Raw genomic sequence first — 14278 nt, 5'->3', positions numbered from 1 at the left:
ATGAAAGCATTTGAGTATGAAAAGATATGTGAATGATGTTGCATCATCTGTCTCATTTATAGTCTGGCACAGATAGAAAAACTACATTAAATACAATGTTAACTAGATAACATCACCACATAACTTCTGTAAAATTTAAATGACACCATTACCGTTAGCGAGCTCACAAAGTCTGTTACACTGTAAGGCAGCCTCACATAAAAACCTATTGGTTAACAAAGTTTTGATTATGACCAAAGTCCATAGTAGTGAATACTCTCTCTCTCGCTGTTCTAACTTACCTCAAATTCACATCGTAGCCTATCTGCATGAATCTGTACTGTCAAAGCCTTTTCCTGTCAGTTTACTGTTGGCTAGCAGTCTCAAGCCACAGCAGTAGCTAACGTTAACCAAAATGTTAGATACAAGTAGACCTAACTGTCACGAGCACGTGCAGCAACCTCTGCAGCAGCAGCCCCCTGTCCCCCCAGGTCCTAGTGCCCGCCCTAAGAAGTTACAATGGAACGGTTGACAAAAAAATAAGAAATAACAGAGAAAATATATTGACTGATATATTGATTTATTTAGGGGGGCTAATGAAAAATAGGCCAAGTGAAATCCCTGGTCAGCACATTGTAAGTTAATATTAATGAGAATCACATACAGGCTAAAACAACAGCAACACAAGAACACATTGCTTACTTGTTTAAAGTGTAGCCTAAGGGCCTATTGAGAGAATGTAAGATGCTGCTATTCATTAGCAATCTTGACTTATGCTCCACTGTTGAAGTCTAAAGGTTTATTTTTGTTCAAATCCTAGCTTATTTCCCAGCAGTGTGATTTTATCAGAGGAACTTTCTTCTCTGGAAGCAGGCAGCTGAACCAACAAGATGGGTCTAGCAATATCTTTGGATCATAATTATGTGTGCTAAAAGATAAATAAAATGTAATACACAATAAACATTTATTTGCTTTACTCTTCTCTTGTGGTTTAAATGCAACCTGGAAGCGTAATAGCCTACCTTTGAATGTAATGTAAAAACCAAAAGAGCTTTTCAACCCAACATATTTATCATAGCCCTGCAACACTATGTGCCAGCACCACTTTGGCACAAAATTATATTACATTTCTTTCAGTTGAGCAACTTCTTATTTACAAAGACAGCCTAGCACCCCAGCAACACTGGGCCAATTGTGCGTCGCCCTATGGGACTCCCAATCACAGCCCGGTTGTGATACAGCCTGTACAGGACTGGACTGTAGTGACAACCCTAGCACTGAGATGCAGTGCCTTAGATTACTGCGCCACTCAGGAGCCCAGATCTCACTCTAATTAATTAAAAAATAGGTCACTCTGCATCAATAAACCGCTTGGAGTCTATGAAAAAGAGAACCCTCCATGTTCTGATCAAGAAAAAATGACACCCACTCCCTGTATGTCCTCAGGCCATGTGATTAATCCATGATCCATTAATCCATCCCAGTTAGCCCACCCAGGTTACGAACACTGGAGACCCAGGCCATGACATTGCCCTACCTACTGACCGAGCCTCCACCCTGGGTAACCAACAACCGTGAGCCTTTTGTGGAGAAAACACTGACTCATGCGTAATGAATGCATTGGTAAACCATTTATGGCCATTTATAAAGGACCATTACAGCAAAATTGTCTTTATACTGCCACAGTTAAAGCTGATGAGGAATGAGGCTTTGAAAAGATGATTGTCGACACACCCTGCTGCTCTGTAAATACAATTGTAAATCAAATGTTATTGGTCACATACACATGGTTAGCAGATGTTAATGGGAGTATAGCAAAATGCTTGTGCTTCTAGTTCTGACCATGCAGTAATATCTAACAAGTAATCTAACAATTTCACAACAACAAATTAATGAATAAGAAAATGTACATACTCATATATATATATATATATATATATATATATATATATATATATATATATATGAGTAATGTAGGGTGTGTAAATATTATATAATGTGACCGGTGATACATTTATTACATCCCATTTTTAATTATTAAAGTGGCTAGAGATTTGAGTCAGTATGTTGGCAGCAGCCACTCATTGTTAGTGATGGCTGCTTAACAGTCTGATGGCCTTGAGATAGAAGCTGTTTTTCAGTCTCTCGGCCCCTGCTTTGATGCACCTGCACTGACCTCACCTTCTGGATAATAGCGGAGTGAACAGGCAGTGGCTCGTGTGGTTGTTGTCCTTGATGATCTTTTTGGCCTTCCTGTGACATTGGGTAGTGTAGGTGTCCTGGAGGACAGGTAGTTTGCCCACGTTGAAGCATTGTGTAGATCTCACTACCCTCTGGAGAGCCTTGCGGTTGTGGGCGGAGCAATTGCCGTACCAGGCGGTGATACAGCACGACAGGATGCTCTCGATTGTGCATCTGTCAACGTTTGAGTGTTTTTGGTGACAAGCCAACTTTCTTCAGCCTCCTGAAGCCTCTGTTGTAGTTATTGTTACATATAGAGACATATATAATACTATTGAGCAAATAAATGTGTACATTAGACCACACGAGGAAGAGAACACAATTAGTGTGCATTTGCCATTCTGGTAAAAACAGGAAACTAAGAAATAACATCCGTAATGGCCAAAGCCATAAAACGCATTATGTTTAGGGTAAAATGCATTATCTATTATATAGGACAGGAAACCAAAGTAAGGCCATGAGAGCATAGGACAGCTGGACATACCAAGGTCAGAGGGACACACAAAGGAGGGGGTCAGCCAAATGACCAACTAATGGAATGTAGACATAGTACATATATTATTCTTAGGACAAGAAAGGGTCCTGCCACCATTGTAATCTAATCAAAAGTGGATACAGGCGTTATTGGGCATGAACAAATAGGAAGCCTGAACTGAAAGATAATGGTGGCAGATGACCTGAGGGAAGTAACTTCATCAACATATGGAATGGACTCATATGCTGTGTGTGTATAAAGACAAGAGGGAGTGCTCTGGAAAAGTGTGTGTTCCGGGGACCATCTAGGCTTCTGATATGGTTGTATTAAAAGCCTATATTGAATTCACAAGTTCTTGTAAGTGTTATCTTTTGTAATGATACTCCACGACACCTCCAGCCTTCTTCACCACGCTGTCTGTGTGGGAGGACCATTTCAGATGTGTACACCTTCTCCACTACTGTCCAATCAATGTGGATAGGGGGGTGCTGCCTCTGCTGTTTCCTGAAGTCCAAGATCATCTCCTTTGTTTTATTGCCTTTAGTGTGAGGTTATTTTCCTGACACCACAATCCGAGGGCCCTCACCTCCTCCCCGTAGGCCGACTCGTCGTTGTTGGTAATCAAGCCTAGCACTATAGTGCTAGTCCTAGCCTAGTGGTTAGAGCATTGGACTAGTAGCCAGAAGGTTGCAAGTTCAAATCCCCGAACAAGTCTGTCTTTCTGCCCCTGAGCAGGCAGTTAACCCACTGTTCCTAGGCCTTCGTTGAAAATAAGAATTTGTTCTTAACTGACTTGCCTGGTAAAAAATAAAAATAAAAAGGGCAGGGTTGAGACCCAGTGACTCGAGCTTAATGACGAGTTTGGAGGGTACTATGGTGTTAAATGCTGGGCTGTAGTTGATGAAGAGTGTTCTTACATAGCTTTCCTCTTGTCCAGATGGGTTATGGCAGTGCGATTGTGATTGCATTGTCAGTGGTCCTATTGGGGCTGTAAGCAAATTTGAGTGAGTCTTGGGTGTCAGGTAAGGTGGAGGTGATATGATCCTTGACTAGTCTCTCAAAGCCCATCATGATGATGGAAGTGAGTGCTACTGGGTGATAGTTGTTTAGCTCAGTTACCTTAGCTTTCTTGGGAACAGAAACAATGCTGGCCCTCTTGAAGAATGTTGGAACAGCAGACTGGGATAGGGATTGATTTAATATGTCTGTAAACACACCAGCCAGCTGGTCTTCGCATGCTCTGAGGACACAGCTGGGAATGCCATCTGGGCCGGCAGCCCTGCGAGGGTTAAAACGTTTAAATGTTTCACTCACGTTGGCTGCGGGTTAAGGAGAGCCCGCAGGTTTTGGTAGCGGGACATGCCGGTGGCACTGTATTGTCCTCAAAGCGAGCAAAGAAGTTGTTTAGTTTGTCTGGGAGCAAGACATTGGGGTCCGTAACAGGGCTGGTTTTCTTTTTGCAGTCTGTGATTGATTGTAGACCCTGCCACATACCTTTTGTCTCTGAGCCGTTGAATTGCAACTCTACTTTGTCTCTATACTGATTCTTAGCTTGTTTGATTGCCTTGCGGAGGGAATAGCTACACTGTTTGTATTCGGTCATGTTTCTGGACGCCTTATCCTGATTTGTTTAAAAGAATATACATTTTACCCCCTTTTCCCCCCAATTTTGTGGTATCCAATAGTAATTACTAACAATCTTGTCTCATCGCTACAACTCCCATACCGGCTCGGGAGAGACGAATGTGGAAAGCCATGCATCCTCCGAAATACAACCCAACCAAGCCGCACTGCTTCTTAGCACAGCGCGCATCCAACCCGGAAGCCAGCCGCACCAATGTGTCAGAGGAAACTCTGTGCACCTGGCGATCTTGGTTAGCCTGCACTGCGCCCGGCCCGCTATACGAGTCGCTGGTGCGCGATGAGACAAGGATATCCCTACAGGCCTAACCCTCCCTAACCCGGACGACGCCGGACCTCCCGGTCGCGGCCGGCTGTAGTGGAGCCTGGGCGCGAACTGAGAGTCTCTGGTGGCACAGCTAGCTCTGCGATGCAGTGCCCGAGACCACTGCGTCACCCGGAGGTCACCTTATCCTGATTTAAAGCAGTGGTTTGCTCTTTCAGTTTTGCACGAATGCTGCCATTAATCCACGGTTTCTGATTGGGAGCAACAAAATGGAGTCATGGTCATATTTTCTAAAAGGAGGGCGAGGGAGGGCTTGTATGCGTCGCGGAGGTTAGAGTAACAATGATCCAGGATCTTATCGGCCCAGGTCGTGCATTCGATATGCTGATCAAATTTAGGGAGCCTTGTTTTTAGATTAGTCTTGTTAAAATCCCCAGCTACAATAAATGCAGCCTCAAGACATGTGGTTTCCAGTTTACGTAGAGTCCAATGAAGTCCTTTCAGGGTAATCTAGGTGTCTGCTTGGGGGGAATATACATGATATAGTCGAAGAGAATTCTCTTGGTAGATAATGCGGTCGACATTTGATTGTAACGAATTCTAGGTCAGGTGAACAAAAGGACTTGAGGTCCTGTATGTTGTTATGATCACACTACAACTTGTGAATCATGAGGCATACAACCCCGCCCTTCTTCTTACCAGAGAGATGTTTGTTTCTGTCGGAGCGCATGAAGAAACCAGGTGGCTGTACCGACTGCTAACGTATCCCGAGTGAGCCATATTTCCGCGAAACAGAGAATGTTACAATCTCTGATCTCTCTCTGGAAGGCAACCCTTGCTCGGACTTCGTCTACCTTGTTGTCAAGAGACTGGACATTGGCAAGTAGTATACTCGGGTGCAAGATATCAGATTGTGGACTGTTGGCCACCATATCAACATTTGTCAATGACATCTTTGAGAGAATTACATAAAAATATACCCCATGATTCCAATAAAACAGGATTTATCTGGTTGAAATTTCTCTCATGTCCTCTTTACACATATAAAGGTTGCTAAAGGGCAACATTGCAAGAAGCATGGGAGGTTTATTTCACATATGCTGTGTGGTAGGAAAGGGAATTCTCTAATATGTTGCTAGGGAGAACAGGCCTGTCCCTGTCCTGAGATTTATTATAGGTACTTGGCTCTCAAATTACATTCAATAGGACAGAACACACTATAATAGATATATTCTGTAGTACTACAGCCAAGAGATGAATAATGATTGTTCCCTCATCTACCAATCAGCAAATCATCCACAGAAGGGAAACAAAACAGGAGCACTGCCACTTCCCGAATCCCGATCATATAGCCGGCTAGCTCTTAGCTCCCTCAGTAGATGCCTACCGGACAACTTGTTTGTATTGCTGTTCATCTTTTTAAGGAATTTATCTAATTAACACTTTGTTCTAGCTATCTATTAAACAAATAGCACCCAACTAAGCAAATAGAAAAAAAATTATCATGTGTTACAAATCTAACTAGGACAGGGTGGTGTGTGTGTGTGTGTGGCAGTAGGAGATAGCAGAGAGTCGGAGGAAACTGCTTGACATGCATTGCATACATCTTTTGGACAGTGTTTCTTTGGCAACAGGGGGCTCATTTATTAAAGGTGCTTGCGCACTTAAAAATACTAAACCTTGCCAGTGCGCCAGTTTTTCCTCAAATGTTGATATTTACCCATTTTGAACTTGAAGGGAACGTGTGCGTATCACCACACAAATCTCAGACCATGCGTAAGCAAAATTTCTTGTGGTTGATCAATTGTTTTGCAAGCAAATATTGTTATTTTTGCGGAAATGGAGGTGTTTGATGGACAGTATTTATAATTATGGTAGGTAGGCTAATATAAACATTAAGACTTAGGCCTTTAGACCTAACCCTAATGATAGAACAGATGCATTTTCTGTTGGTAAGGAGATTGCATAGCAGCATGTCGCCTAATATATTTATTTTACTTTTAGTATATATGTCACGACTCCTACCGAAGGTGGCTCCCCTTCCTGTTCAGGTGGTGCTCGGTGGTCGTTGTCACCGGGCTACTAGCTGCCACCGATCCCTTTTTCCCTTTTCTGTTAGTTTGGTCTGATTTGTTTCATCTGTTTCTTGTTTAGACTTTGGCTAGTTAAGTCGGTAGGCCCGCCTGCTCTTCGTGCGGGCTTGTTTATTCCCACTTTGTATGTGTGGTAATGCGATCTTGGTTTGGTTCCTGTTTTGGGCATTTGTTTTATGACGCTCAGTTTCCTTGTATAGACTATTTTGCCCGGTGCTGAATAAAGCGCTATTCAAAACTTTTCACCTCCTGCACCTGACTCCGCACCCACTACGCCTAAGATTGTCACAATATAGGCCTAAATCATAATCATTTTGCAGGGCATGTCTCTCCTTTTCTCATTACTGGTTAATTTCTGCACAACCAATATTGGGCTAACATTTATCCATCGCTCATTCAATAGCCAACCATAATGAAAGTCAATAGACCGGTAGCCTATGACAGTATGGATATGCTACAGTATTACAATACTAAGGACAGCAACATAATAGCCTATTTAATCTCAGAACCTATACCAAGGCAGGAGATACACAATCATGTATTGATAAGCAAAAAATTGAACAACAATTCATCTGTTGCATAAAAGTGTGGGCTGATGCAGCATTTACTTTTAAATTATAGAAACTGTCATGGCCCAGTTCAAACATCTCCAAATCATACAGCAAATTAGGGTGTTTTTGGAAAAGGGGAGTGCCATACTGCTGAGACACTATAGCATCACCTCACAATGAGGTTATAGCCTAAACACAGAAAGTGCCTGCTTATGCAAAAAAATATTCTGATTCATAACACAGTGCACATGCACGTCGGTTTCCCTTTAAAAATCACAATTTGGCGCATGTGAGCGAGCGTCTTGTCCCACCCTTTAAACGCCCATAGTTGCCAAGTGTCTGCTACACTCTTTAACAACCTTTAACACCAAAGGTAGTATACTAATGGGCCTGTAGTTACTCACGTCAGCAGGGTCGCCCAATTTAAAGAATACTTATAACACACCAGTAGAGATGTTCTTCTGAAAGTAATATATGGGTTACCTGAAATAGTAGCTGTAATAATGTTACAATATTTGAAGACAGTAACTTGTTATATTACTCATAAAAGTAATATTACTGTGAGTAAATATTACCCAAAACACTGGTCCCAAGTGAGTATGTGAAATGTGTCTATTTTTCCACGTTAAAACTTGGAAATTGAACTCTGTGTTGTGTATTGTTTTAGTATAACAGGGGCATCATCATTGCTTAAATGACAAATGTGAGAAAGTACAGACATGCTGCTGTAAATATACTAATTTCTGAAATTCTGAGAATATGGTAATCATGTTCTGGGTATTTTTCTATCAGTAGCAACATTACCACTTGAGCCATGTTGTGTCAACCTTTTAGGAATTTTACAGATAGAGCTGAGATGTGATTCCTTATCAGAGACATATGTTTGTTCTACATGGTATAGATGGGTTGATTGTTCAGCAACACAACTGATGCCTGCGCAACTATGGGGCAAAACATACGGGGTTGGCTTAGATTGTTGACAACATATGAACTATATTACTTCTCCAATGTTTATTTAAGGCATAAATACATTTGCACAATGAGTACTTTTCTCTAAAATACATTGTTACATTTGTTGTTTAGCTAGGTAGCGAATTCTAGCCATAATAGCATTGACATGAAATCAGTCTAAACACCTCAAAACACATGGTATCAAGAACAAGTTGAAACTAGCATAAACGAGTCACTTACGATTCCCCACATGGCAGTTTCTTATTATTGTTGGTAGTTACCTAGCCATTCAGAATCGCAATGACTCACAGACTGCCCCATTTGAAGCGTGACAGTTACACTGAGTGTACAAAACATTAGAAACACCTACTACATCATAGACTGTAAGATACAAAAGACATGATCCTTTCTTGATGTAACCTGTTAAATCCACTTCAATCAGTGTAGATGAAGGGGAGGAGACAGGTTAAAGAAAGATTTTTAATAGGGGTGTGTCGAAGTTGGTCAAAACGAGCATCGTAACGGATATGGACAATTTTCCTGATACAATTATTATCAGACTATTTCAAGTTATTTTTGGGGTGCCAGCGTGCAGCTTACAATCAAGTGTGATGTGTTATGTGGTCTAACTAACTCAACTGTCTAGAAAGGCTGGCTGTACATTGATCCTGCTGCTCTGAATGGATACATTGAAGATGTATTTCTCCATCTACTCGCTATGCTCAATAATTTCACCCGATCACTTCTCCTCACATGTTTCGGTCTGATCATTTAGATTGCTACTGCCTCCTGTTACTGTGATACTACGATAAATCAAAATTTGATGAGGACATTTGCTAACCTAGTAAGCTATCAATGTGAATAATATCTATCAAGTGGGGTGAAGGTAGGGGGGAAAAATGAGCTGCCGATGCGCATTATGACAGTGACAGCAAACTTGTCATAACAGCTGCTCATAATCTGAAGATTGTTTGGTCTATAAACACGCAGGGTGATAGGAATTTTGACATCCTCTACTTAGGCATCTTAAAACACTTAAGATTTTTCCAGTCACGAGTTTCATCCAATCTGATCTAACCATCAACCGTCGGATACGGATATTATTACGGTTTAGGCTACTACATGTTTAGGCTACTACTATTACATACATACATTTAGGCTACTAAATGTCCCCTATAAACATCATAAGGTTGCTACAACCTAGCCTATGACATTTTACAACGTAGGTGCACACAGGTCGGGAGACAAATTTGAAGTGACAGACAGTGACACATGGCCTGCATCTAGCCAATATAATAATGGTGCCGGAGGGGATGGCTGTTGTTTTACGGGCTCCTAACCAACTGTGCTATTTTGGATGGTGGACTTCTAGGTAGAGTCTGTCCATTGTCTTTGTTCTTTTGCCCATCTTAATATTTTATTTTTATTGGCAGTCTGAGATATGGCTTTTTCTTTGCAACTCTGCCTAGAAGGACAGCATCCCGGAGTCGCCTCTTCACTGTTGATGTTGAAATTGGTGTTTTGCAGGTACTATTTAATGAAGCTGCCAGTTGAGGAGGCGTCTGTTTCCTAAACTAGACACTGTAATGTACTTGTCCTCTTGCTCAGTTGTGCACCGGGGCCTCTCACTCCTCTTTCTATTCTGGTTAGAGCCAGTTTGCAGTTCTGTGAAGGGAGTAATACACAGCGTTGTATTGTATGAGTTTCTTGGAAATATCTCGCATGGAATAGCCTTCATTTGTCAGAAGAAAGTTCTTTGTTTCTGGCCATTTGAGCGTGTAATCAAACACACAAATGCTGATGCTTCAGATACTCAACCAGTCTAAAGAAGGCCAGTTTATTGCTTATTTAATAAGCTCAGCTGTCCTAACATAATTGCAAAAGGGTTATCTAATGATCAATTAGCCTTTTTAAAATGATAAACTTGGATTAGCTAACACAACGTGCCATTGGAACACAGGAATGATGGTTGCTGATAATGGGCATCTGTACGCATACAGTATGTATACATTCCATAAAAAATCAGACATTTCCAGGTAAAATAGTCATTTACAACATTAACAATGTCTACACTGTATTTTTGAACGACCTGATGTTATTTTAATGGACCAAATATGTTCTTTACTTTCAAAAACTAGGACATTTCTAAGTGACCATAAACGTTTGAACAGTAGTGTACATATCCCAAACAGAAGCCATGAATTCCAAGCAACATCCAGACTGAGCTATAGGTTTGAGCTGATGCTTTTAAGGAGCAGGACACTCTTATAAGAAATTCTGCTATGCCCACAGACAAACAATAAAACAAGCAAAGTGTCAATACAGGACTAAGATTGAATCCCACTACACCGGCTCTGACGCTTGTCGGATGTGGCAGGGCTTGCAAACTTTTAACTACAAAGGAAAATCCAGCCGTGAGCTGCCCAGTGACACGAGCCTACCAGACGAGCTAAATGCCTTTTAGGCTCACTTCAAGGCAAGCAACACTGAAGCATGCATGAGAGCACCAACTGTTCCGGACGAGAGTGTCATCATGTTCTCCGCAGCCGATGTGAGCAAGACCTTTATAAACAGGTCAACATTCACAAGTCCGAGGAGCCAAACGGATTACCAGGACATGTACTTAAAGCATGCACGGACCAACTGGCAAGTGTCTTCACTGACATTTTCAAACTCTCCCTGACCGAGTCTGTAATATTTACATGTTTCAAGCAGAGCACCGTAGTCCCTGTGCCCAAGAAAGTGGAGGTAACCTGTCTAAATGACTACCGCCCAATAGCCATCACGTCGGTATCCATGAAGTGCTTTGAAAGCCTGGTCATGGCTTACATCAACACCATGATCCCGGAAACCCCAGACCCAATCAAATTCACGTACCGCCAACAGATCCACAAATGACGTAATCTCAATCGCACGTCACACTGCCCTTTCCCAACCGGACAAAAGGAACATCTTCTTTACAGGTCCTCTCAAGCTCTATCAGGTTGGATGGGGAGCGTTGCTGCACAGCTATTTTCAGGTCTTTCCAGAGATGTTTGATCGGGTTCAAATCCGGGCTCTGGCTGGGCCACTCAAGGACATTCAGAGCCTTGTCCCGAAGCCACTCCTGCTTTGACTTGGCTGTGTGCTTAGGGTCGTTGTCTTGCTGGAAGGTGAACCTTCGCCCCAGTCTGAGGTCCTGAGCACTCTGGATAAGATTTTCATCAAGGATCTCTCTGTTCTTTGCTCCATTCATCTTTCCCTCGATCCTGACTAGTCTTCCAGTCCCTGCCGCTGAAAACATCCCCTCCGCTTGCTGCCATCACCACCATCCCTAGGGATAGTGCCAGGATCATGACGCTTGTCATTCAGGCCAAAGAGTTCAATCTTGGTTTCATCAGACCAGAGAATTTTGTTTCTCATGGTGTCTTTTGGCAAACTCCAAGCAGGCTGTCATGTGCATTTTACTGAGGAATGGCTTCCGTCTGGCCACTTTACCATAACGGCCTGATTGCCCCAAAGAATAAAATGGTCCCCCAAGAAAATTGTTGCACATCACCCCTTGTTACTGTTGACAAGCCAATCAAGGTCCTGATTGATGAACTACTGATCCATTCACAGATCATTTTGTGTATTGGCAAGGTCAGGGATACTCACACATGGTGCTTTTAACTTACCTATTTGACACAGTTATCAGACCCCTTTACTTTGTCCACATTTTGTTACATTACAGCCGTTTTCTAAAATGGATTAAATAAGTACAAATCCTCAGCAATCTACACACAATTCCCAATAATGACAAAGCTAAAGCAGGTTTTTATACATTTTTGCTAATGAAAATAAATGTATTTACATAAGTTTTCAGACCCTTTGTATGAGACTCGAAATTGAAGACTGCATTGACTGCATTGTCTGCATAATGATACAATTTACTCTTTTGACGGACTGATTGTATTATTTGGTGTTAATAGACTGGTTTTACAGAGCACAAACTTTCTTTCCAAGCTGCACGAGCTCGAGGACAACTAAAGTATGCTATTGGCCTACAGGACAGTTGTATTTAAAAATATATATGTTTATTGGTTACTGATAAGTATGCTGTTGTATCAAAAATGCATTTCACAATCTACAATGTTTGAATTCCCCACTTGACTTTTTGAACAAGTAGGCTAAATAAATACATTATTGCCACCAGCCAGCAATCTAAATAGCAGCTTTGTGACACTGTAGCTCTATAGCTTCGTGAAACATACACTTTAGGATTAGGGCGCTCATAGGGCGGCGCACAATTGGCCCAGCGCCGTTCGGATTAGGGGAGGTTTTGGGCTGGGTGGGCTGTCATTGTAAATACAAATTTTTCCTAACTGATTTGCCTAGTTAAATAAATGTTAAATACAATGTAAAAAAGAAATAAACATGAGAACTCAATGATTTGAGCTGGCAGATGTTTTGCACTGTTTTACTGTGGTTTTAGTCATTAATCTAGCAAGAGGGCAAAATTGTATCAATGTAGTGTTTCCCTCCTTAGAAAGCTATGACCTTTGGCTTTCATCTGGAATTGTTTATTTGTGTTTATTTATGGAAAAAAACACTTTTCAACCCAAATTATCTCGTACACAATAAAATGGTATGATAAAAAAGTAAACGAATAATCCTATATAACATGTCCATATATAGCTATAAACCGTCAAGGGAACATCTACCCAAAATATGTCACCTTATTTATTACTTCACCAAACATATCATGACATTGCTGATAGTAAAAATCTGTAAAATTTCTGGATATCTAAATCAACATTTGGGACATTTAAACAGCATGCGTCCTTCCCATAGACAAGGTGAGAAGAGCTATGTAAAGGGCTTGATTTTGTTGTTCTGAGCTTATGCAATGTGTCTATGGGTATAGGTGTGAAGGTTGCTGTTGGAGGAAATTATAGTTGAAATGATTAATTATGTATACATTATTATCAGAACCATTAAGTTTTAATACTATTATGTTATGGTATGAAATGTATGGATTTTTGGTTAAACTAGGACCGAAAATGTAGGTAAAACAAATTAATTGTCTGTACATTGCTGGTTTAAGGGAGAAGGAGGGCCTCTTTTAGACAGATTGGAATGTTTGCTTTACGAGGGGAGTAGGAGACAATATCCAGACCTGAAGACACTGCGCTATTGTGTGGATCGGAGAGAGTGTGAAAAACTGATGACGTCATTTTTATCTTACCTATAAAATGTAATGTTCTTTGTATTTTAGGTAGGTACTCTCTTGAATTAAACACTGTTACCTGACTTTTAAGACTGGTCTCGATCTATTTCATGCAAAAATGATAAACTTACAACTTATTATGAAATAGATAGTGTGAATTTGGTTTTGGCTACAAAACATATAGGAATTTAGAATTCCTCTATCAGTTGCAAGCTTTATCGTAGAGTTATTTATTTTGATCAGCTTGTTCGAGATGATTTCAGTGATTCCTTTGCCATGTCTGTGCCGTGAAGCAGTTGTACTGGATAAATGGTGCAATGAAGTGATAAATGGGTGTAATGATGCAGCCCGACCACCAAATACACGTTTATTCATCAGAGGACGTCAACATGGTCCTAAGAAGATATGGCTGTCTTCTAAGGAATAAAATGGTGGGAAATCATTCAAATACGTCATGTAAACATATACAGTTGAAGTCGGAAGGTTACATACACTTAGGTTGGAGTCATTAAAGCTCATTTTTCAAACACTCAACAAACTATAGTTTTGGCAAGTCGGTTAGGACATCTACTTTTTGCATGGCGCAAGTAATTTTTCCAACAATTTTTTTACAGACAGATTATTTCACTTAATTCACTGTATCACAATTCCAGTGGGTCAGACGTTTACATACACTAAGAAGAATGTGCCTTTAAACAGCTTGGAAAATGCCATAAAATTATGTCATGGCTTTAGAAGCTTCTGATAGGCTAATTGACATAATTTTAGTCAATTGGAGGTGCACCTGTGGATGTATTTCAAGGCCTACCTTTAAACGCAGTGCCTCTTTGCTTGACATCATGGGAAGAAATAAAAAATCAGCCAAGACCTCAGAAACAACATTTCCAAAGTCCT

The sequence above is a fragment of the Oncorhynchus masou genome, chromosome 9, assembly GCF_036934945.1.
Source record: "Oncorhynchus masou masou isolate Uvic2021 chromosome 9, UVic_Omas_1.1, whole genome shotgun sequence".
NCBI lineage: Eukaryota > Metazoa > Chordata > Actinopteri > Salmoniformes > Salmonidae > Oncorhynchus > Oncorhynchus masou.
This window is presented reverse-complemented; position numbering follows the sequence as displayed.